At 35.0% G+C, this 22,613-nt stretch overlaps 1 protein-coding gene across 17 annotated transcripts in view; it reads right to left on the bottom strand.

Moving 5' to 3' along the window:
- The window catches only part of ROBO1 (roundabout guidance receptor 1), a 1,127,179-nt gene that overhangs the window by 708,947 nt on the left and 395,619 nt on the right, over nt 1–22,613 (bottom strand). The window lies entirely within an intron of this gene.

Raw genomic sequence — 22,613 nt, 5'->3', positions numbered from 1 at the left:
ATTATTATTGTTTTCAATATTTTACAATTTAAAATTAATTAAATCTCCAAAGCAAAAACACTAATTCAAAAAGTTACGTGTATTCCAATGTTCACAGCAGCACTATTTTCAATTGCCAAGATATGGAAGCAACCCAAGTATCCACCAACAGAGGAATGGATAAAGAAGATGTGGTATATATATATATACAATGGAATACTACTTAGCCATAAAAAGAATGAAATTTTGCCATTTGTAGCAACATAGACATAGAGAGCATTATGCTAAGTGAGGTAAGTCAGAGGAAGACGAATACCATATGATATTACTTATATGTGGTATCTAAAAGATACAACAAGCTAATGAACATAATAAAAAAAAAGAAGCAGATGCACAGATATAGGGAACAAACCAGTGGTTATCAGTAGGTGGAGGGAAAAGGTGAAGGGCAATATAAGGGTAAAGAAGTAAAAGGTACAAACTTTTAGGCATAAAATAAGCTAAATATTGTACAACATGGGGAATACAGTCAATATTTTATAATAACTATAAAAGAATATAACCTTTAAAATTGCAAATCACTATATACTATACACTTCTAATTCATGTAATATTGTATGGCAACTATACTTCAATTAAAAATAGAATAAAATTTATTGAATTTCTGATCTTTTCTAATTTTAAAAGGCCAATAAATGCTTCATATTATTTACTATTTGTTGATTTTGAATTTTGATTAGATAACCATAAACCAACATACCACCCAATTTACTTAAGAAATTCAGGCATCAATCATACAAATGCCTACCTTTAAAGACTGCATTTAAATTTCTTTTGCCTCTATCAAACAAAACCAGCAATGTTTTCAAAATAGATTTACTTTACTCTCAAGAACCATTCTCAGGAAATTGCCAACTTCATTCCTGAAATTGCCTATTTGCTTACTATCATATCACCTTTTCTCACACAGTATGATCACTCTGTACAAATTATTTGCCTGTTTTGAACTTTTCTTTCCAGAAAAATTGTCTCACCAGATTTGGAGTCAACTGCATGGTTCCAAGGTGTGCTTTTGCTTTTAGTTAATGTAATTCAATAAACATGCTAAAGACCTTTGGTGGATAAAGTGTTAAGGCAAGTGTTGTGTGAATACAAAATTTAAAAACAATCTGTGTTTTTTCCAAGTGAACCTGCTTTCCTACTCTTTTTGTGTTTGATATCAGTTTTATATGAAATGCTATTACTCACAAAAGTCTAGTTCCCCATTGTAAGCGATGATAATACCTGTCAAACTACAAATAACACAGTTCATCTAAAGATCTTGGTTCTTGGTATTCAATAAATAATAGTCATTTTTAATGATCTCTCAGATAAATTAAAAATATACCAGTCAAGATTAAACCTTTCAGAAGTCTACAAATGGAACAACATTTGGGAGAACATTTAAATAAATATTTTAATGAGTTCCCACTGTTTAACAGTGGGTTAAGAATCTGACTGCAGAGGCTCAGCTTACTGTGGAGGTGCATATTTGATCCCTATCCCTGCACAGTGGGTTAAAGGATCCAACATTGCTGCAGCTATGGCGTAGGTCGCAGCTATGGCTTGGATCCCATCACTGGCATAGGCGTTTCCATATGCTGCAGATTTGGCCATAAAATAAATAAATAAATAAATGTTTAATATATAATAATTATATATTATATATAATGTATATAAAGTTAACATAATTATTTTATTATATATGATTAAATACATAAAGCTAGTTATATTAGGAGGCAGCAAATAATTTTAATAATCATTTTTTTACATAATTTGAACAGCTACTCTTTTGAGATTTTCTCTTTAGAATGTGTTACCAAAAATAAATACCATCTCTACAGGCACATGTTAATTTTGCCCACAAAGTGTGTTATCCTGGTTGATCGTACTCCTTAGTTACAATCCATATCACTGAATATCTCTTGGATTTTGGCAAAAATTATGTCTACCATGATAGAAAAAAAAAATCTAAGGTCACAAGTAATTTTCATGCTGCTAAATTTACTGTTTAATTTTCAGTTCTTGGATCATTCTGTCCCCTTGATTTGTTGTCCTCACTTGGATGCAAGGACATCCTGATTTTCTCCCTACATCTCTGTCCTGTTCATTCTCATTTGCTGGTATCTTCCAACTTCTAAACATCTCTGGGACCTCTTCTCTTTTCTCTCTCTATACTCTCTAGCTTGAATTTAAATACTGAATAGGGTGTTCTTATTGAGGCAGAGTAGAAACAAATCAGACTAGTATCCATGAGGACATGGATTCCATCCCTGGCCTCACTCAGTTGGTTAAGGGCCTGGCATTGCCATGAGCTGTGGTGTAGGCCAGCAGCTACAGCTCTGATATGACCCCTAGCCTGGGAACTTCCATATGCCATGGGTATGACCCTAAAAAGCAAAAAAAAAAAAAAAAAAAAAAAAGTCAAATAATTCTTCCCTAATGGTTCTCAAAGTATACAATTTCTATTCAGATTTCTCACCTGAATTCTGCATCGTGGTTTGCAACTACCAACTTGACATGTCCACTTGTGTATCTAATAATCATCTCAATCTCATCATAGTCCCCCTGTCTCTTCTCAATAAAAAAGCAACTCCACTCTTCATGTTGCTCAGGCCTCAAATTTTGAAATTAACATTGACTTATCTCCTTCTCTCCTCCTACATGCAACCCTCTGATCCAGCAGAACATATTCTTGACTCTATCTTCAAAATGTGTTCAGACTCCCAACACTTCTTACTCTTTCTACCACTACCACCAGATCTGCGCCAGAATCTCATGGCTGGATTACTGTCATAGCCTCCTGTTTTCTCTGTTTCCCTGCTTGCTCACTTTCTATCTCTTCTCAGTACAGCAAAGAGTGATCATGTTTATATGTGAGTCAGATCATAACATTCTTTTGTACCATGTATGTATCATCATAAATGAAAAACAAGGCCCTAGCTGATCTTCCCATTCCTCTTGCATTTTGACTTACTGTGTCCTTTTCTCCCCCCACTCATTCTTCTCCAGCCACTCTTGCCTCCTTGCTTTCCCACAAACACATTGCACACACACCTGTGTGCCAAGGTCTTGGTATTTGCTGTTCCATATGGCTCACTCCTCTCTACCTGCACACAGCTGATCCGTTGCCTTCTTTTCTAATCATCCTAAAGAGAATTACAACCCAATCCAACCCTCCCTGCAGGCACTCCCTATTTCTCTTTCTTGCTTTAATTTTTTCTTAGCACTTAGTAACATCTGACATACTAATATGTTACTTGTTACATTTTTACTTTTGTATTGTCCATACTCTCCCAAGAAAATGTTAAACTCTGTAAGAGCCAAGAAGTTTGTTCATTGCCGCATCCCCAGTAGATGCTAATGCCCAACCTCTAGAAGGCACTCAAAAATTTAGTTGAAGTGTATAAATAAAGTGTACATCTCATCAGGTTATTTAAAGAAGAAATCTTGATCCATATTTTGTGTCTTTACCATTCCAGTTTCTTTAGGTCTGGAATGATTCTTGCTTGTAGCTGACCTTGAATTCCACTTGGGTCTTATACTTTAATGACAGGCCCCGCTAATTCCAGTGCTATATATTCTTGTTTCTAGATTCCCTGCATCTTACTTCCTCTCACTTGGCAGGTGGGATGGGCTGTTCGCTTTGCTGGCCCTGCACTTGCAGTCCTACCACGCAGTGTCTCTCACTGGAGTTGCTCAGTGGCTGGACTTTTCCCCATCACCTTAATGATCTGTCTCTCTTGCATCTAGATTCACCCCAAAAGAAAGTATCTGAGTCATGTCTCTTCCCAAAAGACATGTCTGAGTCTATTACTCTGCCTTTTCCAGACTGTTTCATATTGTTCCAATCTTCCCCAGTTATACTACAAGATTCAGGTGTGTGAAGGGCTTGACTCCTGCTTTGGGGATCTTCCACTCTCTCAAGTACAAAGCGTTTCAGGTGAACTTGGCTCTTGGTCTGAGTGAGGGATAGAACTTCTAGAACTCAAAAATTAATGTTATCAAGAAAAGGGAACTGTGAGACCTCTGGTTTCAGGTGGATGTGACTGTGGGTTATAGACTACTCCAAGAGCCTAACATATCCCTTAAGTGAGCACCAAATGATGGCTTGTCTTGGATCTCCTCCTTTTTGGGGAGAGAGGAAATATTTTCCTGTCTTAGGATGGTAAGAAGAAAACTTCACTCAGGAATATACCTTTGCATCACCTTTTACTTTGTACCTCCTATACCTTAGAAGCTAGGAAAGCTATATATACTTATGTATATACTTTCTTTTTGAAGGCCCAGTCTTGTGAGAAAAATGTAGATATAAATAATTTTCATGGAATATATAAAGTGCTATGATTGACGTGTATAGAGAGTATATTGGAGTTTGGCAGAGAAAGGAAAAAAGCACATGCGAGCCTAGGAAGGCTACCTAAAACCTGGTATTCTGGGTTAATTCTAGAGTTTAACATGCTGATATAGAATGAATAGAGGGATGTGATTAGAAATAATTCAAGAGTCAGGCAGACGTGATGAGGCAACTCACAGATATAGCAGCCAGAATGGCTCTTAGTATCTTATGAAGTGCACACATTTTTTAAAGAATTATATGAATATAAGAAAAAAATCCCCACATAGTATTATAATGCATCCATTCAACCAACAAAATTTAAAAATGGGTAAGCCCAAGTGTTGATGAGGGCCTGGAAAACCAAGAACTGCCATGAATTCCTCCCGTGTAGAGCTGTGTGGAAATAAATCTGGCTGTATTGAATGAATTAGGTATGCACAGAGCGTGTCATTAGAATGGAATCCCTGGTAAAAGTGATTTTGCTACACAGGCTCAGGAAATGACTTCTTTATAGAGGACAAGAGTTGGTTGGATATGGGATCTATGGCTATAAAATAATAAAATTCATGTCCATGAATTACCAAAACTCCTTGTGGGGACAGTTTAGATTTATTTGGACAGGCAACTGAGGCAGTGGCTTCTTGTCTCATTCCATCTGACATTATATTTGCCATCCCATTCATCTCAGCAGTTCTTATCTCACTTTCTCCATTCACTTATTACCTAATGACTCTCTATGGTTTGTTGTGTCACTGTAGTCTTTACTCCAACCATCATTATTATACTAAACTTAAAGCCCATTTATTTGTAATATTTTATTTCATACACTTGTACATTAAAATTCTGATTAATATTTTATTGCTGTGATTCTTTGCTCTCATAAGTTAATTGAAAAAATAACATACCATTCCTACCTGATAATATTAAAGGCTTCTTTTATTATTTCTACTCATCTGATTTATAGTTCAGTATGTTACTTTAATCAATCAGCACAATGATTTGATGGTAAATTCTAATCAGGAAAATTTTCCTAAAGTAGGTGAGTTGGGAACAAATGCTTATTATATGTTGGGGGGAATGAAAACAGAGGGCATTCTAATTGATGCGAGACTCAAAGGCATGCAAATAAGTAGCATGGAAGAATGGAAAGTTGGCTGGAGGTAACTAGAGGGGAGAGTCAGTCTGTAGTGGAAAAAGATAAAATTAGAGAGGTACAAAAGTGCCAGTTGACAGAGGACCTTGAATTATAGGCCAAGAGTTTAGACTTGATATAGTAAGAGTAGCTGATTCTTGAACAGGAAGGTGATGTGATAAAAATGGCATTTGCAAAAGATTATTTTAGCAGTTTACAAAGGCATAATTGTAGCAAAAGGAAACTGGAATTAGGATCACCAGGAAAGAAGTGATTGTAACCCTGTGTGACTAGAATTGGCCTGAAGTCCTAGAGAAAGGGAAAAAATGCTGATTATGTCAGGCACCGTACAGCAAGAGGTTTCAGAGGTTGGTTCTTGAATCACTGATTTCAGAATCACCGAGGATGTTTATTAAAAAATTCATGTTCTTGTACGACATGCCAAAACCCGTTAATGTGATTCTTCAGGGTCAGGACTGGGAATGAGCATTCTAACAGATTTCCTTGGTAATGTTCTGCCACATGAAAGCTTGAGAAGTTTTATTCCACAGGAAGAATTAAAAGAACAAGGTGACCATACTTGAGAATGAAGGAGGAAGAAAACGGTACAATGACTATATGGCAGCCAGTCTAAGGCTCAGGAAAAAAATGATAGAGCAATCAATCTGGAAATTCTTAATTTTATTTTTTAGAGAAATTTTAGCTTCACAGTAAAATTGAGCAGAAGGTACAGAAAGGTCTCACATACCTCTTGTCCCTACATATGCACAGCCTCCCCCCCTTATCGACATCCCTCGCTGGAGCAGTACATTTGTTGCAATGGATGAACCTGCATTGCCAAGTCCTTACCATCCAAAGTTCATAATTTACATTAGGGTTTACTCATGGCATTGTACATTATATGGGTTTGGAAACATGTACCCACCACTATATTACCAACCAGAGAGTTTCACTGCATTAAAAATATCCATGCTCTGCCCACACATCTTTCCTCCTACTAAATTGCTAGCAACCACTGATCTGCATAGTTTTGCATTCTACAGAATGCCATATAGTTGGAATCACACAGAATGGGGACTTTTCATATTGGCTTCTTAGCAATATGCATTTCAGGTTCATACATGGGACATATTGCACTATTGACAGCATCTGAATCATTAAACATGGATGCTGATTTACACAAAAATATAGGGTTCAAGACATAGGTGTCCCCAAGTCTAAGTGGTAGAAAGAAAATTCAGCAGAAAATGAATAGCAGACAACCATGTAGAAAAGTATCTGGCTGCCCTCTGAGCAAGCCTAGGAAGTAGAAACATTTAAAATAATTAAAACAGAGAGGAGGAATTTGTTAGGTGTGCCTTTTCTAAGATCCCTGGATTTTATATCATAAGACATAGTTTTCCTAGACTAGACTTGGATAGGGATAACTTGTTGGGCTTATAAAAAACTCAAGATTCCTAGGTCCCAATCCAGAATTGACTCAGAATATCTAGGAGACAAGAGAAGGAATTGGTATTTGTTAAGTTTCTCGGGTGATTTTTATGATTGTCCAGAGGCTGACTGTTTCCTATTGTGATTTACATTTCCCAAACAGTCCACAGAGGGATGGTGGTATCTGTTGAGATAATGAAGGTGTAAAATATAGACTTGTCTCCAAGCATAGCTATGTGACATTATATAAGGTGTGGACAGAGGTACTTTTGTAGATTAAAATGGAACAATGGTTCTCAGTCCAAGGTGATTTTGTCCCCCAGGGGACATTTGGTAACATCTGGAGACAATTTCGATGTTTACAAATTGGGTTGGGGATGGAAATGTTACTTTCATCTGGTGGGTGGAGAACATCCTACAGTGCAAGGGACAACCTCACCTTCCCCACTGCAAAGAAGCATTGGTCCAACATGTGGATACTGAGAAACTATAAAATACAGAGGAATAATAGCTAAATGCAAAATGTGAATCTAGTTTGAATTACCATTTAAAATTATAAATAACAGCAGCTATAAAAGACATTCTTAGGACACTTGTGGGAAATTTGTGCATGGGCTAGCCAGTGTATAATATAGAATTATTGTTCTTTTTCTAAGGAATGCTGTTATTATGGTTACAAAAATGAATGCTTTTATTTGACATTCATGCTGAAGTATGCAACCTAGTTTCAAATGATAGAACAAAGAAAACAGTGTACACATATATGTATCTAGAGAGAAAGAGAACATAAAGGTGATAAAATGTTAGTTTTTAACATAAAAATAGGTATATAAATGTTCATTTATTCTTCTACCAACTCTTTGGTTTGTTTCAAATTTGTTCATTATAAAGTTTATTTATAATTTGTTCATTATAAAGCAGAAAATGTGGGAACAAAAGGTTTAGGCAGTTGACATGCGACTCTGTGAAGAATCTGACAGTTTTGGCCAATCTTCTTTTATTTCACTTCACTTTCCTCTTTCTTTTATCTGGATGGCTTTTCCTCTCTGGGGGCAAGAGATTCCAGACTGCCTCACTGGAGTCAAGTCTTTCACTTGCAGTACTGGGTCTAATTACCTGGGAGGTACTTGTGAATGGGAAACCACCCAGTGGCTTTCATAAACTCTCCCTTCAGGCACACCAAACAGGAAACGAGATAAAGACCTATGCTATTTGGTTTTTACTCAAATTATTTAAACCCCAAAACAGCCAATTTCTAATCATGATATGATAACTCCAGTGACTATATTCCTACTATGGTGAAGCTGTGATCTCTCCTGAGCTCTCTTTATCCTGCCACACATTCCAAGGTAGCCGGAAATTTTGCTGAAGCAGATCTTTCAGTTCTGAACAGTTTACAAGCTGTTGGCATTTTTATTAAAGACGCTGTTGTTCTTTCACTCTTGCTAGACACTCAAATATATTTTTTTCCGGGTTTCATAATGCCTTGCACACTGGGGTGCTCTGCAAATACTTGATGATTTAATATGGTATTTTTTACAATCTAATTTTACAACCAAATATAATACAATCAAATATTATTGAGACATTAATATAGAGGGGATTCACATGGGATTAAATCAAGAATAATTTCTGAGAAGAGTATAATTAGTTTCACACACATCAAATCCTAGATAAACAGATGAATGATATCATTTCATTGAGTTTACTTTCTTTCTTTTAGTTTTTTTTTTCTTTTTAAGGCCACACCCATAGCACATGGAGATACCCAGGCTAGGGGTCCAACTGGAGCTGTAGCCTCTGGCCTAAACCACAGCAACAGCAACACAGGATCCGAGCTGAGTCTGCAACCTAGGCAACAGCCCACAGCAATGCCAGATCCCCAACCCACTGATCAAGGCCAGGGATCAAACCTGCCTCCTTATGGATGTTAGTCAGATTCATTTCTTCTAAGGCATGACAGGAACTCATGAAATTGCTTTCTTGCCTTTGGTGTATGTTAATGGCTATATATTGGTGGCTATTTATATTCATTAAGAAATACCATCCTCTGATTTTTGTGTTAAATTAGAATAAAATACATTTCTACAAAACAGGGCTGGTAGTGGGTTAACAAACATGGATTCTGTTGATGACAAGATTTTGGATAGGTTATATTTTTCAAATCACAATTAAGAATGCTTTATATGCTGTTTTCTCAGACTTCAAATTTTTTAGAGGCCTGAAATCCAGGTGGGACGAGTAGAAGTATGTTGAGATTCATTGTTAATTCTGCAATTATGATGATGTGGAAAAAAGTTGTCTTAAACAGGTGGGTTGATTCATGGTTTCATTTTATATGACTTTTTTATTATAATCTGATGTTATTAACTTTTTAAAGAAGTCATATTTTAAATTTTTTTAATTTTTTATTTTTTTTGCTTTTTAGGACAGCACCCATTGCATATGGCAGTTCCCAGGCTAGAGGTCTAATCAGAGCTGTAGCTGCTGGCCTATAGACACCACAGCTCACAGCAACTCTGGATTCTTAAGCCACTGAGCGAGCTCAGGGATCCAGCCTGCATCCTCATGGATACTAGTTGATTTCGTTTCTGCTGTGCCATGATGGGAACTCCCAAGTCATATTTTTAGAATATCTGAACACATATGCTCAGCACAGTAGTCTAAGTGACTACATAGCACCTAAGTGAATATTGCCAGGCTTCATGTTTTTTTCCATGTGTAGATCAAACCACTTCTAATTAGTTTAACAGTCATGTTAGCTTGAACTTTCCAACTGAAGCTTGACTCTTTCAATAAAATTTCCTAAATTAAAATGGTTCCAATGTGAATCCTTATTTCCTTAGGAGAACTTCATAAATAAGTTCACCACTGTAAATCCACCATCTTAGATAAAGGTACATTATTTTAAAAATTAATCATTTAGCAAAAGATACATATTTTATAATCTAATACATATGCATCACACTAATGATTATTTTGAATAATTATTCATAAAAATAGATTTATTTTAGATTTAGAGTTGAAAGAGTTTTCTGATTGATACTTTATTTGAAGCTATGATAACTATGAGAATTTAAATTATAGACAGTCAAGTTATTTAATTTTGTATTCTAACCTCATCTTGGAGTTTACAATATGGTGATATATATTACAATATGGTGATATGTAAAAAATGTTGGCACAAAATAGTAAGTAGTTTTCTTATAGCAAAAGTATGCATATGTATATACAGAGTTTCATAGATTGATAGCTACATAGACAGACAAACAGATAGAAGTCTGGAAAGGAAGAGACCCCAAGTTTTAACAGTATTTATAGCCAGGGGTTGATAATACAGAGAGGATGAGGGGAGGTTATAATTTTTCCTTTGTGTTTAGCTTTATTTTCTAAATATTTTGGTAACATACATTAAAAGGTAATAAGTGTGTATAGATCTTTAAAAATCCACGGAACACTTATGGTGCTTTATATTCGGATGATAAATTTCTCAAGATGTTAACACATCTGTTGGATTGAAAATATTTCTGATAGTGGTCAAGGTCAAGTACTAGCTTGCATGCAGCACAGCTTAAATTGGCCTCTCAAGGAACTGTTCCAAATAATGATGACATGATAGGTAAATAAACCCTCCTTTGTCACTAAGTTAATTAAGGGATTTGACTTGCAACCTGGCTCAAAAGTGACATCTATCATGTCAAACAATTTTGACATATTCAAATACAAACAGTAAATAGCAAAACAGTATTAGGGTCTAAAACATCTTAGGATGCTAATAGAAGAGACAGGATCAGAGAATACCCAGAGAACAGGTGAGCTGCTGGTGAGCCACTATAAGCAGGGACAGAAAACTGCTTTAAAGTCATGCTAAAGTGTAACAACAAATGCAGCATATAACATTCAAATGTCAAGGAAGAAAAGTAGCCTGCACACTCACCTGAGCAAACCAATCAAAAGAAAGAGGTTCATCTTGAACAAAACCTGAACAAAGGTACTGAATAAACCATGAGTCTTAAAACCAAGTATACTTTGAATAGGAGTTAAGGTGCTACATATGGGAGGGCACACAAATGGACTCAGGTGAGACAGAATGTTGACTCAGTTGAGATACACATAGCTAATAACGTAAATATGAGAGACATCTTTAATTATGGCCAAATTGGAAATAAAATATATTACTATTAAAATACAAGCATTTATTTGTACCTCTTGAGATATTATTCTACAGCTACAAACAAAAATGAGGTAAGGTTTCATTATCAAACATTCAGTCTTTTGGGGTGGGGCATACAGAAAACATACTAGTGGGACAATTTTTATAACGGAGGTGTGTATAATGTGATTTGAAAGTGGAGGACTAAGATTCATTCTAATCAGGTGGAGAAGGGATCCCATTGGATGACATGCTTGTGTTGGACTTTGAATCATAGTTTTCTCTTTCTAAAAACAGCTGTCTTAGGCAGGCATTTGACTATTTTTGTATGATACATTTCTCAGCAAAAGCTACTAGTGAATCACACATTTTATGAATGCAGAAAACACAGAAAACTTATAATCTAAATTTCGTTTCATCATGAATTATGAAATCATTTCATTTAAGACCTAGGGATAGTAAAAGTAATAGAATCACAGAGGGGTAAGAGGCCTACGAAGAAAAACTGGAAGTAAATGCCCATATTCATGAGGATTAAGCCCCAGAGAGAATTTAAATGACTTGCTCACCAGATATAGCTAAATGTTCATTGGAGTTCAGCACTTCGATATGGTCAGAAACATAAATATCATATTTGCTAATGGATAATCAACAGTAAGAAAATAAAAAAAAAATAGAAGACTTGAATATCACAATAAACAAAGTGGAACTAATGGATATCTACAGAACACTTCACTCAACAACAGCAGAATATATATTCTCAAGTGTACATGGAAGAGTCTTTAGGATAGACCATATACTAGGCTATAAAACAAACTTCATTAAATTTTTAAAATATAGAAATAATATAAGGCATGTTCTCCAATCATTGTGGAGTGAAATTAGAAAATAATAATAGAAAAAGATAGAGAAATTCGCAAATATGTGGAAATTATACAACACACTCTTAAATAACAAATGTGTCAAACAAGAAGTTATAAGGGAAATTAGGAAATACTTTGAGAAGAATAAAAGTGAAGACACAACATATAAAAAGTTATGGGGTGCAGCTAAAGCAATGCTCAAAGAGAAATTTATATCTATAAATGTCTATATAAAAAAGAAGAAAGTTCTCAAATTGATGACCTAATATTCCATATAAGACACTGAGAAAAGAAAAATAAACCTAAAGCAAGCAGAAAAGCAAATAACAAAGAGTAGAGTATAAAGTACTGAAATAGAGAAGAGGAAAACAATAGAGAAATCAATGAAAAATCATGAAACCAAAAGATGATTCTTTGGAAAGCTCAGCATAATGGACAATCCTTTAACCTTAGCTACATTGACAGACTGACCAGAGAGAAAGAGAAAGAGTGAGAAAGAGAGAAGACTTCAATTACTAGAATCAGATATATGAGGTAACAGTGCTACCAAACTTACTAAAATAGAAAGCATTACAAAAGAATACTCTGAATAATTATATACAATATATTAAATAACTTTAGATGAATTAGATAAATTCCTAAAAAGACATACTATTGAAACAGACTCAAGAAGAAATAGACAATTGTACATATAAAAAAACAAGCAAAGAGACTGAATTAGTAATTAAATTTTTTCTAAAGAAAAGGCCAAGTCTAGGATGGCCTCCCTGGTAAATTCAATCATATGTTTTTAAAAAAAGCTAATACCAATTCTTCAAAAAAGTCTTATAAGAAACAGAAGAAGAGGGAAACTTCTCAACTCATTCTATGAGGTCAGTGAAACTCTGATACCAATACCAGACTAAGACCTCACAAAAAAAAAGAAAAACACAGATAAATATCTTTAGCTACATATTTAAAAAATTATGCAACATGACTGAGAGATCTAGGAATGCAAGATTTGTTTAGCAACCAAAAAACAACATATAACATGTCAATACAACAAAAAACAAAAACCATATGATCATCTCTATAGACATAGAAAAAAAAACCATTAAAAAAATTCAACACCCTTTCATGATTTTAAAAAAATATGTAGAAATAGTATATCCTCAACCTAATGAAGTACATCTACCAAAAAAATATAGCTAGCATCATGATGAATGGTGAAAGACTGGATGCATTTTCCCTAAGACAAGGAACCACAAAAAGATATCTGTTCTCTCCATTTCTACTCAATATTATGCTGGAGGTCCCAGTTAGGACATTTAGGTAAGAAAAAAAGATTGAAAAGGAAAAAATAAAACTATTGTATTCATAGTTAGTATGATTTTGTATATATAAAATCCTAACTAGTCCACTAAAAAATGACTAGAACTAAGTGAGTTCAGTAAGGCAGCAGAGTACAAAAATAATACATAAATATCAATTCCATCTTGATACAACTTCAATGAACAATCAAAAATAAAATTAAGAAAATAGGAGTTCCCGTCGTGGCTCAGTGGTTAATGAATCCGACTAGGAACCATGAGGTTGCGGGTTCGATCCCTGCCCTTGCTCAGTGGGTTAACGATCTGGCGTTGCCATGACCTGTGGTGTAGGTCGCAGACCCGGCTCGGATCCTGTGTTGCTGTGGCTCTGATGTAGGCCGGCGGCTACAGCTTGGATTCGACCCCTAGCCTGGGAACCTCCATATGCTGTGGGAGCAGCCCAAGAAATAGCAAAAAGACAAAAAAAAAAAAAAAAAAAAAAAAAAAAAGAAAAAAGAAAGAGAATAATTCCATTACGTCAAGAACAATAAAATATTTAGAAATACATTTAACAAAAGGAGTATAAAACTTGTGTTCTGAAAATTACAAGACATTGTTAAATGGAAGAACATTTCAATAAAGAGAAAAATATCTCATGGATCAGAAGATCTAATATTTTTAAAATGGTAATACTCCGCCTCAACTGATATACAGATTCAGTGCAATCTCTATTAGAATTTCAACTGTATTCGATAACCAAAAACCACATTACAAATGTCCAATATCACTAATTATTAGAGAAATGCAAATCAAAACTATAATGAGGTATCACCTCACTCTAGTCAGAGTGGCCATCATCAAAAAATCTTCAAAAAACAAATGATGGAAAGGGTGTGGCGAAAAGGGAACTCTTCTACACTGTTGATGGGAATGTAAGTTGGTGTAACCACTATGGAGAACAGTGTGGAGGTTCCTTAAAAAACTAAATATAGATCTACCACATGGTCCAGCAATCCCACTCCTGGGCATATATTCAGAGAAAAGCATAATTCAAAAAGATACATGCACCCCAGTGTTCATTGCAACAACACTCTTTACAATAGCTGAGACCAGGAAGTAACCTAAATGTCCATTGACAGAGGAATGGATAAAGATATAGTCCATATATACAATGGAGTTTTATTCAGCCATAAAAAAGCATGAAATAACACTATTTGCAGCATCACGGATGGATCTAGAAATTAACATACTAAGTGTGAAAGTCAGACAGAGAAGGACAATAATCATAGGAGATCACTATTATGTGCAATCCAACAAAAATGATACAAAAGAATTCCAAAACATAAACAGACCCCAAAATTTTGAAACCAAATTTATGGTTACCAAAGGGGAAATGTGGGAAGATGGATAAATTAGGGGGTTGAAACTGGGATATACACACTACTATATATAAAATAGATAGGTAACAAAGATCTACACTATAGCACAGGGTAATCTACTCATACTGTATAATAACCTATATGGGAAAATAATCTTTTTTTTTTTTTTTGAGGGCTGTACCTGCAGTATATGTGAGTTCCCAGGCTAGGGACTGAATCAGAGCTGTAGCTGTCAGTCGACACCACAGCCATAGCAGTGCCAGATCTGAGTCACATCTGCAACCTATGCCACAGCCCGTGGCAACGTTGGATCCTTAACCCACTGAGCAAAGCCAGGGATCAAACCTGTGTCCTCATGGATACTATCAGATTCATTTCCACTGAGCCATGACAGGAACTCCCTGGGAAAAGAATCTGAAAAGGAATGGATATATGTATATGTGTAACTGACTTACTTTGCTATACATCTGAAACTAACACAATTTTCTAAGTCAACTATACTCGAGTAAAATTTATCAAAAAAAAATGAATCTCAGCTGACTTCATTATAGAAATTGACAGGCTAAATTTAAAATTTGTATGAATTACAAGGAACTGAGAATAGCCAAAATAAACTTGTAAAAGAATTCAGAAGCTTCATATTTCCCAGTTTTAAAATTTACTCCAAAGTAACAGTAATCAATGTAATATAAGATAGATTGATGAATAGAATTGAAGCTTCCAAAATAAACTTGTGTCTCCATGGCCAACTGATTTTCAATAAAGCACCAAGACTCTGCAACAGGGAAAAAATAGTCTTTTCAACAAATGGTGCTGAGACAACTGCTCTTCACATGCAAAATAATTAAATTGGACTCTCATTCTGTATACAAAAATTAACTCAAATCAAAGACCTAAACATAAGAGCTGAAACTATATAACTCTTAGAAGAAACATAGAGTGAATTTACATGACCTTGGATTTTACTACAGATTCTTAGATATGACACCAAATTTATGAGTAACAAAGAAATGAAAGAGATAGATAGGACTCCATCAAATTATAACCCTTTGTGCATCAAAGGACACTAGCAAGAAAGTGAAAATGCAGCCCAGAGGATGGGAGAAAATAATTGCAAGTCATATATATATATATATATATATAAAATCAAAAACTCATATTTAAAATATATAAATAACTTTGAGCCCTCAATAATAAAGAGACAAATTCATGCACAAAAGATCTAAATAGGTCATTTTCCAAAGAGGGTATACAAATGATCAATAAGCACGTGAAAAAGCTCTCAACATCATAGTCATCAAGGAACAGCAAATTAAAACCAAATGCAATACCAATTCATACCCACTAGGATGGCTATAATTAGAGACAATAATTAGTGTTGGTATGGCTATTGCAAAATTGGATTCCACATGCATTGCTAGTGGGGCTGTGAAATGGTGTCATTTAAAAAAATACTCTGAAAGTCTCTCCAAGTGTCAAACATAGAGTTTTATTTGACACAATAATTTGACCCCCAAGAGAAATGAAACCATACACAAATTTGCACACAAATGTTCATTGTAGCTTTTTTTCACAATAGACAAAAGGCAGTATGTTTATCAGCTGATAAATGGATAAACAAAATCTGGTATATCCATACAATGGAATGTTATTTAGCCAGTAAAGGAGCAAAGTACAGATACATGCTACAACATGGATGAACCTTGAAAACAGACTAAGTGAAAGAGGCTAGTCACAAAATTGTCATATATTATATGATTAAGTTTATATAAAATATCCAGGATTGGCAATTCTATAGAAGAGACAGAAAGTAGATTAGTGGTTGTTTGGGGCTGCTGACATTGGAGGAAATACAGGTAATTGTTAAAGAATGAAGAATTTTTTCTAAGTAATGAAAATGTCCAAAATTGTGGTGAAAGCCGTACGTGAGTATTCTAAAAAACACTGAATTGCATACTTCAAATGGATGAATTGCAAGGTATGTGAATTATTTCTCAAAAAAACTCTTAAGAAAACAATATTCGAGTCCTCTACCAGAGAAATAGAAATGATAGTTAAATAAAATCATTTTGCTTCACAGTTTCATATTGCCCCATGCATTTTGAATATATTACATCATTTGATCTCAGACAATCATGAGAAAAAAAATAATTAAACTCTATAAAGTAGTTCTGAAGATGCCAATAATAGCTCAGTTTTGTGCAAAGATTTTCTTTAAAAGATCAATGATATAAATTGATATTCTGTTAAGTCAAAATTTAATCCAGATGTAAATTGTCTGTGTACTTGAGAGTAATTAAGCAGCCCATCCATTTCTGAATATGCTCCTCAGTTTAGCAAAGCCTTTTTAAAAATTTGTTTGGTTGATTTTTTTTTTTTTAATGGCTATTCCCATGGCATATAGAAATTCCCAGGCTAGGGGTCTAAGCAGAGCTGCAGCTGCAGACCTATGCCACAGCCACAGCAACACCAGATCTGAGCTGCATCTGTGACCTACACCACAGCTTGTGGCAAAGCCTCATCCCTAACCCACTGAGGGAGGCCAGGAATCAAACACTCCTTCTCATGGATACTAGTCTGGTTCTTAAGCTGCTGAGCCACAATAGGAACTCCTGTTTGTTTAACTTGGAATTACCGTAAAAAGAAAATCAAAAAGATATTTTACTTTTACAAAAACATGTTTTCAGTTCCCTTTAGTTCCTAATGATTGTAGGATAACATTTACCATAGTTCTTTCCCTATAAGTTTTTTGTTGTTGTTGTTAGTATTCATTTCATCCATGTTCAATTAGACCACTTGAATATGATGTCTATTTTTATTATGTCTTGCCTTTTTTTTTTTTTTAAATGAAAGAGGTATATGAAAGCTAACTCATTATCCAGTGGTTATTTCTAACAAAACGGATTTGATTAAAAATTAAAAAAAAAAACTTATGGGAAATTAACAGTATGTCATTTGCACGCATGTTTGTACTAGTTCCCTTAGCTGGAGAGATGATTTAAAGTACAGTATGTGCAACCTGTTTTTCTGGTAATTACAAATCGAGACATAGATCTTTGCAACAGCAAGGAACTAACTGGCATTTTAAGTGTTTCTCTGGCCCTGCTGAGTTAATTCCATTACATAAAAATCCCAACAAAGGTAATTTCTAACAGAGCATCCTGTTGTTAGATTTTCCTTTTGCTGATTTTCTTCCTTTTGAACTGCAGGACAGCTAACTAGAAATGGAAGTATCCCATTAAACTCTTAGGCTTACTTTTCTTTAGAGTGCAGCCTTCTAAAATACTTTATTCATACCAGAAATTCATGTAGGGAAAAAAAATTAGAAATTTCTGCACAATGTCCATATGAATAATAATTTGACTTTTCCATTTTCTTACCTTTCTTCACAATTTAATTCATCAACTAAGAAATATTAATAGATGCTCACTGTAAATTTGACAAATTAATTTCATGTATTTACATGTTTTAAATTCACATGCACAGAATGTATCTATTACATACATTGAGAAGAACTAAAGCTACTTTTAAATTAGTCCACCTAATAATATCATACTGTCTAGAAAGAGTTAAGGATCATACTAACTTTTAAAATCATGCAACTAGATAACATTAACTCTTCAGCAATAAATAGGCCATTTGTTTATTGACAGGCTGTTTTCCTAAAAGTGTCTATCCACAATAAAATTTAAGACTAGAGCAAAAGTACAAAGAGATAATGTAGTCAACTGAATGATTTATTACTTTTTTTGTTCAGACTGTAGCATTCTATTCTCCAAATGATTAGTTAGTCCATGTTAGCTATAAAGTATTGTTTTATCTCCTTGAGATAAATTGTTAAGGATTTAGTGGGAGAGACAGTTATGTGGGAAATGCTATGATAAATACTTGATTAAAGTAGAAGTAAAGAGGAAGAAAAAATTAATTGTGACTAGTTGAATATGAAAGAATTAATTTCTCAGAGTAGAATACATACACAGCACACATGTACACAAAAATAACTGCACGGGAATCCAAACCCAGAGGAGTCATGTGGTTCCATACTGTGTTATGAAATGATCGAAGTTCAGCATGGTTGTATCTGATGATCTTTTGGCTGCTTAATCCTTCAGTTTAAGAGTGTGGACATCGGGGTTCCTGTCATGGCTCAGTGGTTAACGAATCCGACTAGGAACCATGAGGTTGCGGGTTTGATCCCTGGACTTGCTCAGTGGGTTGAGGATCTGGCATTGCCAGTGACCTGTGGTGTAGGTTGCAGACGCGGCTCGGATCCCGCATTGCTGTGGCTCCGGCGTAGGCCGGTGGCTACAGCTCCAATTGGACCCCTAGCCTGGGAACATCCATATGCCGCCGGAGCGGCCCAAGAAATGGCAAAAAGACAAAAAAAAAGAGTGTGGACATCAAAGTGCTGGGGTTAAATTCAGGGTTTTTTTTTTTTATACACAGCGAAATAACTGATTTATTCAATCAAGAGGAAGTCAACAGGAAGCTAATAAAACTTTTAAGCAGAGGACTATGGTGGCAGTGTGGAGGTTGTACTAGAAGTTAGGTTCTCAAGGAATAAAAAGCAAGTTATTGCTGTAGACTAGGAAAGGCACTATACTACAACTGTTGCTGTAGCTAATTCTATTACCACTCCCACTCCCACTACTATTACTCTACCACCATCACCACCACTACTACCTCCACCACTATTGGATAGAATTTATTGAGTACTTACTTTGTGCCCATAACTCATCTAAATTTTTGCCATGTACTTAATCCTTACCTCAGTTCATGTGGCAAGAAGAATGGTAAGGACCATTGCTTTCCTCATTCTTCTCTGCATTCTTTATCTGCCACTTGAGCTCAACTAGATATTAGGTTCTTGCCCTGTCCATCTTATCTTTATCAGCTTCCTCTTGACCTTGTCCACTACTCTGCCTTCCAAAGGCCTGATCTGACATAGTGTTTTCACATCAGAATTCTTAATCACTTTGCATCCCTATCATTCCACTGGAGCTGCCCAGCAGAATCCCAAACTTAGATCAGGGCTATATCCCATATCTCCTCTCTGCAATTACGCAGCTGAGTACCCTGGATTATATCATTCAAATATGTTGACTTTCAATAACAACAATTCAAGGCTCCCAATCATAGCAGGGCTTTCAGCATCACTGAGCAACCTTTTAGATTTGGCATCAGCTCTGCTTCTCACTTCCTTGCCTATTTTGACACTTGTGCAACCATTCACAAGTCACCTACTCAGGTAGGTAATGGACACCGCTGCAACAGAGTGAAAACACTAAAGCTAATCATGTTGCTCCTCTACTTAATGTTTTTTTGAAAATAATAATAATAATAACAATAATGATAGATCAAGTCTACAGATGTAGATTTTGGAGTAATTAACATACAGATGTTAATGGACACTGTGTGAGTGAACACAATCACCATTTTCATCAATAGATTTACTTTGCATAAATTCTACCCATAAATAACATTTTCATAAATACTACCCATTAGACTAGTATTTCACAGGTTCATTTCTATGCTTTAAACAAGAAATTCATTTTTTCATCCATACACTGATCAGAGTATTTAATTTTTTATTTAATGGAGAGAAGACATTATCTATCATGTGCAAAGGAATGCTCACAAAATTGATCTTTTGACCTCAGCTTTACAGCATTGTTAGACACAGTACATGAATGGAGTAGGTTTTAACATGAAGACCTAACACCTTTTCAAACTACATAAGATGCTCTGATGAAAGTACAAACATCCCTCTCTTACTACTTCCTTATTTTTACTATAGGACTTCTCAATAGTAAATGTATTCTCCTTGGCATTTAATCTTTCTCGGGAATTTACGACCCATAAGTTAACATAATGTTGACATGATAGAATTTCATCCAAAATGAATAATATGTCTAACACTGTAGTTTTATGAGGAAGCCCACGATTCAGTATCATCCAACTTTTAAACCTCTCGTTAACGACTTTTACCTTTTTATGTCCTTTCATATATTAATATCTAACTTTGTTTCTACTGTAATTCTGACACTTGCTGCTAAATGAGCTAGTCAGTCTAGACTTGTCTTATCACTTATACAGGAAATCAGTAAGTAGAAGAGATTTGCAGGGAATTCAAGGCAGGTTCATTAGACCAACTGAAACACTATAATTTCACTGAGTTAATAGAAATTTTCAAGACTCCTTTAGATGCACTCTGGTTTCAGGCCATTTATTATTATTTTTAAAGTTAGTGTAAAGGTTACTTGTTCCTGGGCACTTTCCACTTTGGTCAAAAAGTACTACTTTCTTTTGTCGTGTATGCATATGAGCTGGACAATAAAGAAGCCATGATATAGTATGTCAGTTAAACTTTTAGATTTGTTAATTTTTCTCTTATTTCTACTTACAGAAGAGTTTTTCTCTATGATGATCAATATAGGGTCAGAATATGATGGAAGGAATGAGGAATTTTACCCTAGAAATTTGAGAAAATTCTGTAACTCAAATCATAACCTTCAAAAATTATGAAACATGTTCTACTATTTGTCTTCTTTGCTGTCTCTAGCAAGTAATAAAAGCACACACTTGAATGATGTCATTTTGGATCTATAAAGGAATGGCAATAATCTTTCAAAACCTACTCTGTTTATCAAGAAGAGGCATATATATATATGGAAAGATGTCTCTTAGACACATACCCCATGAGCAATTGCAATATGTTTTCATGTTAGAGAGTTAATGGAAATGCCTCAGGTATTAAGATAAAAAGTGAATCATTATGACAATTAAAAACATTAATGGAGGTAATTATAAGGATATCATAGTTTATATAGAATTTGGTTATAATTTATATAATTATCTTCAGTTATATAGAAAAAAAAAATAATGAAGCTGCTTATCTGAAGTATTTACCAAACTGAAAACTGCAACTACTGAGAGGCTACATATACCAGCTCAAAATACTGATTTGAAATGTTTCTTCCACAAGTCTAGTTGTGAGCTAATGAATTCCCCCAGGACAGGGAAGTTTGGAGAGAATACAAGACTTCTAAAAACACAACATATCGCCAAATCAGATTACTTAATTTTGACTTTGTCTGAAATGAGTCTCATTTAAGCATAATTGCTAACTTCTAGCACTAACCTCCAGTTGTGAAGCCAGAAGGTATTTCTGAACATATGAAATATGAAATCTGGTCTCTGACTTTCTTAAACTGAATACACAGAATCAAACTTCATCCACAGATCAATGCAAGTAAGGAATAAAACATGAAATTGAAGGAGGGAGCGCATTCTACATATAAACTTTTCAGTTGGTTCTTTGCATTCTGAGAAGAAATATGAATAAAATTAGAGTGAGTTTGCTGGTGTGGGTTTGTGTGTGTGTGATGGTTTTGAATAATGGTTTTTAGTAGTCTCTGGAGCAGACGTTCTTGGTTTGAATTTGGCCTTCATCACACATCCTTGGTCATGGTGGCTATTCTCTTTGCCTCAACTTCTTTATCTGTAAAATGATATTGTAAAGCTAACACTACCTACCCCATGAGGTTGTTACAAGTGTAAGTGTTCTAACAGCTATAAAATACTAAGAATAGTGTTTGGCATAAAGTAAGTATTGTATATAAATGCTAGCTATTATTATTGGTACAGGGAAGTGGAGTATTATTATTGGATTCAGGTGTTTTAGTCACTGGAGTCCATCGGAACAAGCAAAGGTCAGAGGGAAGTTCTACTTGAATACAATCCCTGTCTCCTCCTTGGGTTTGGTTTAGAAAGACTGACTTATATCTCAAGGGGTCAAGGGTCATCCTAGGAGCAGTGTGAAGCCCATAGTGCTTTGTGATTAGAGAAATTCTCCTTTATTTGCTGATGACCCAGATTAAACCTCTTGTTGCTATAAATCTGTTTTGGGATTTCAACACATATATTGGAATCCGAGGTGTGTCGAGGTGTGCTGTGGTTATAGTTTCTCACTGTAGAAGTTTCACTGTGCATTTAATACTACCTGCATA

The sequence above is a fragment of the Sus scrofa genome, chromosome 13 (assembly GCF_054392235.1).
Source record: "Sus scrofa isolate SSC_HxYL_T2T_F1_AM1 chromosome 13, Sscrofa_HxYL_maternal_Yorkshire_Landrace_v2.0, whole genome shotgun sequence".
Taxonomy (NCBI): domain Eukaryota; kingdom Metazoa; phylum Chordata; class Mammalia; order Artiodactyla; family Suidae; genus Sus; species Sus scrofa.
The sequence above is the reverse complement of the archived record's forward strand: the minus strand, read 5'-3'. Positions and strand labels throughout refer to the sequence as shown.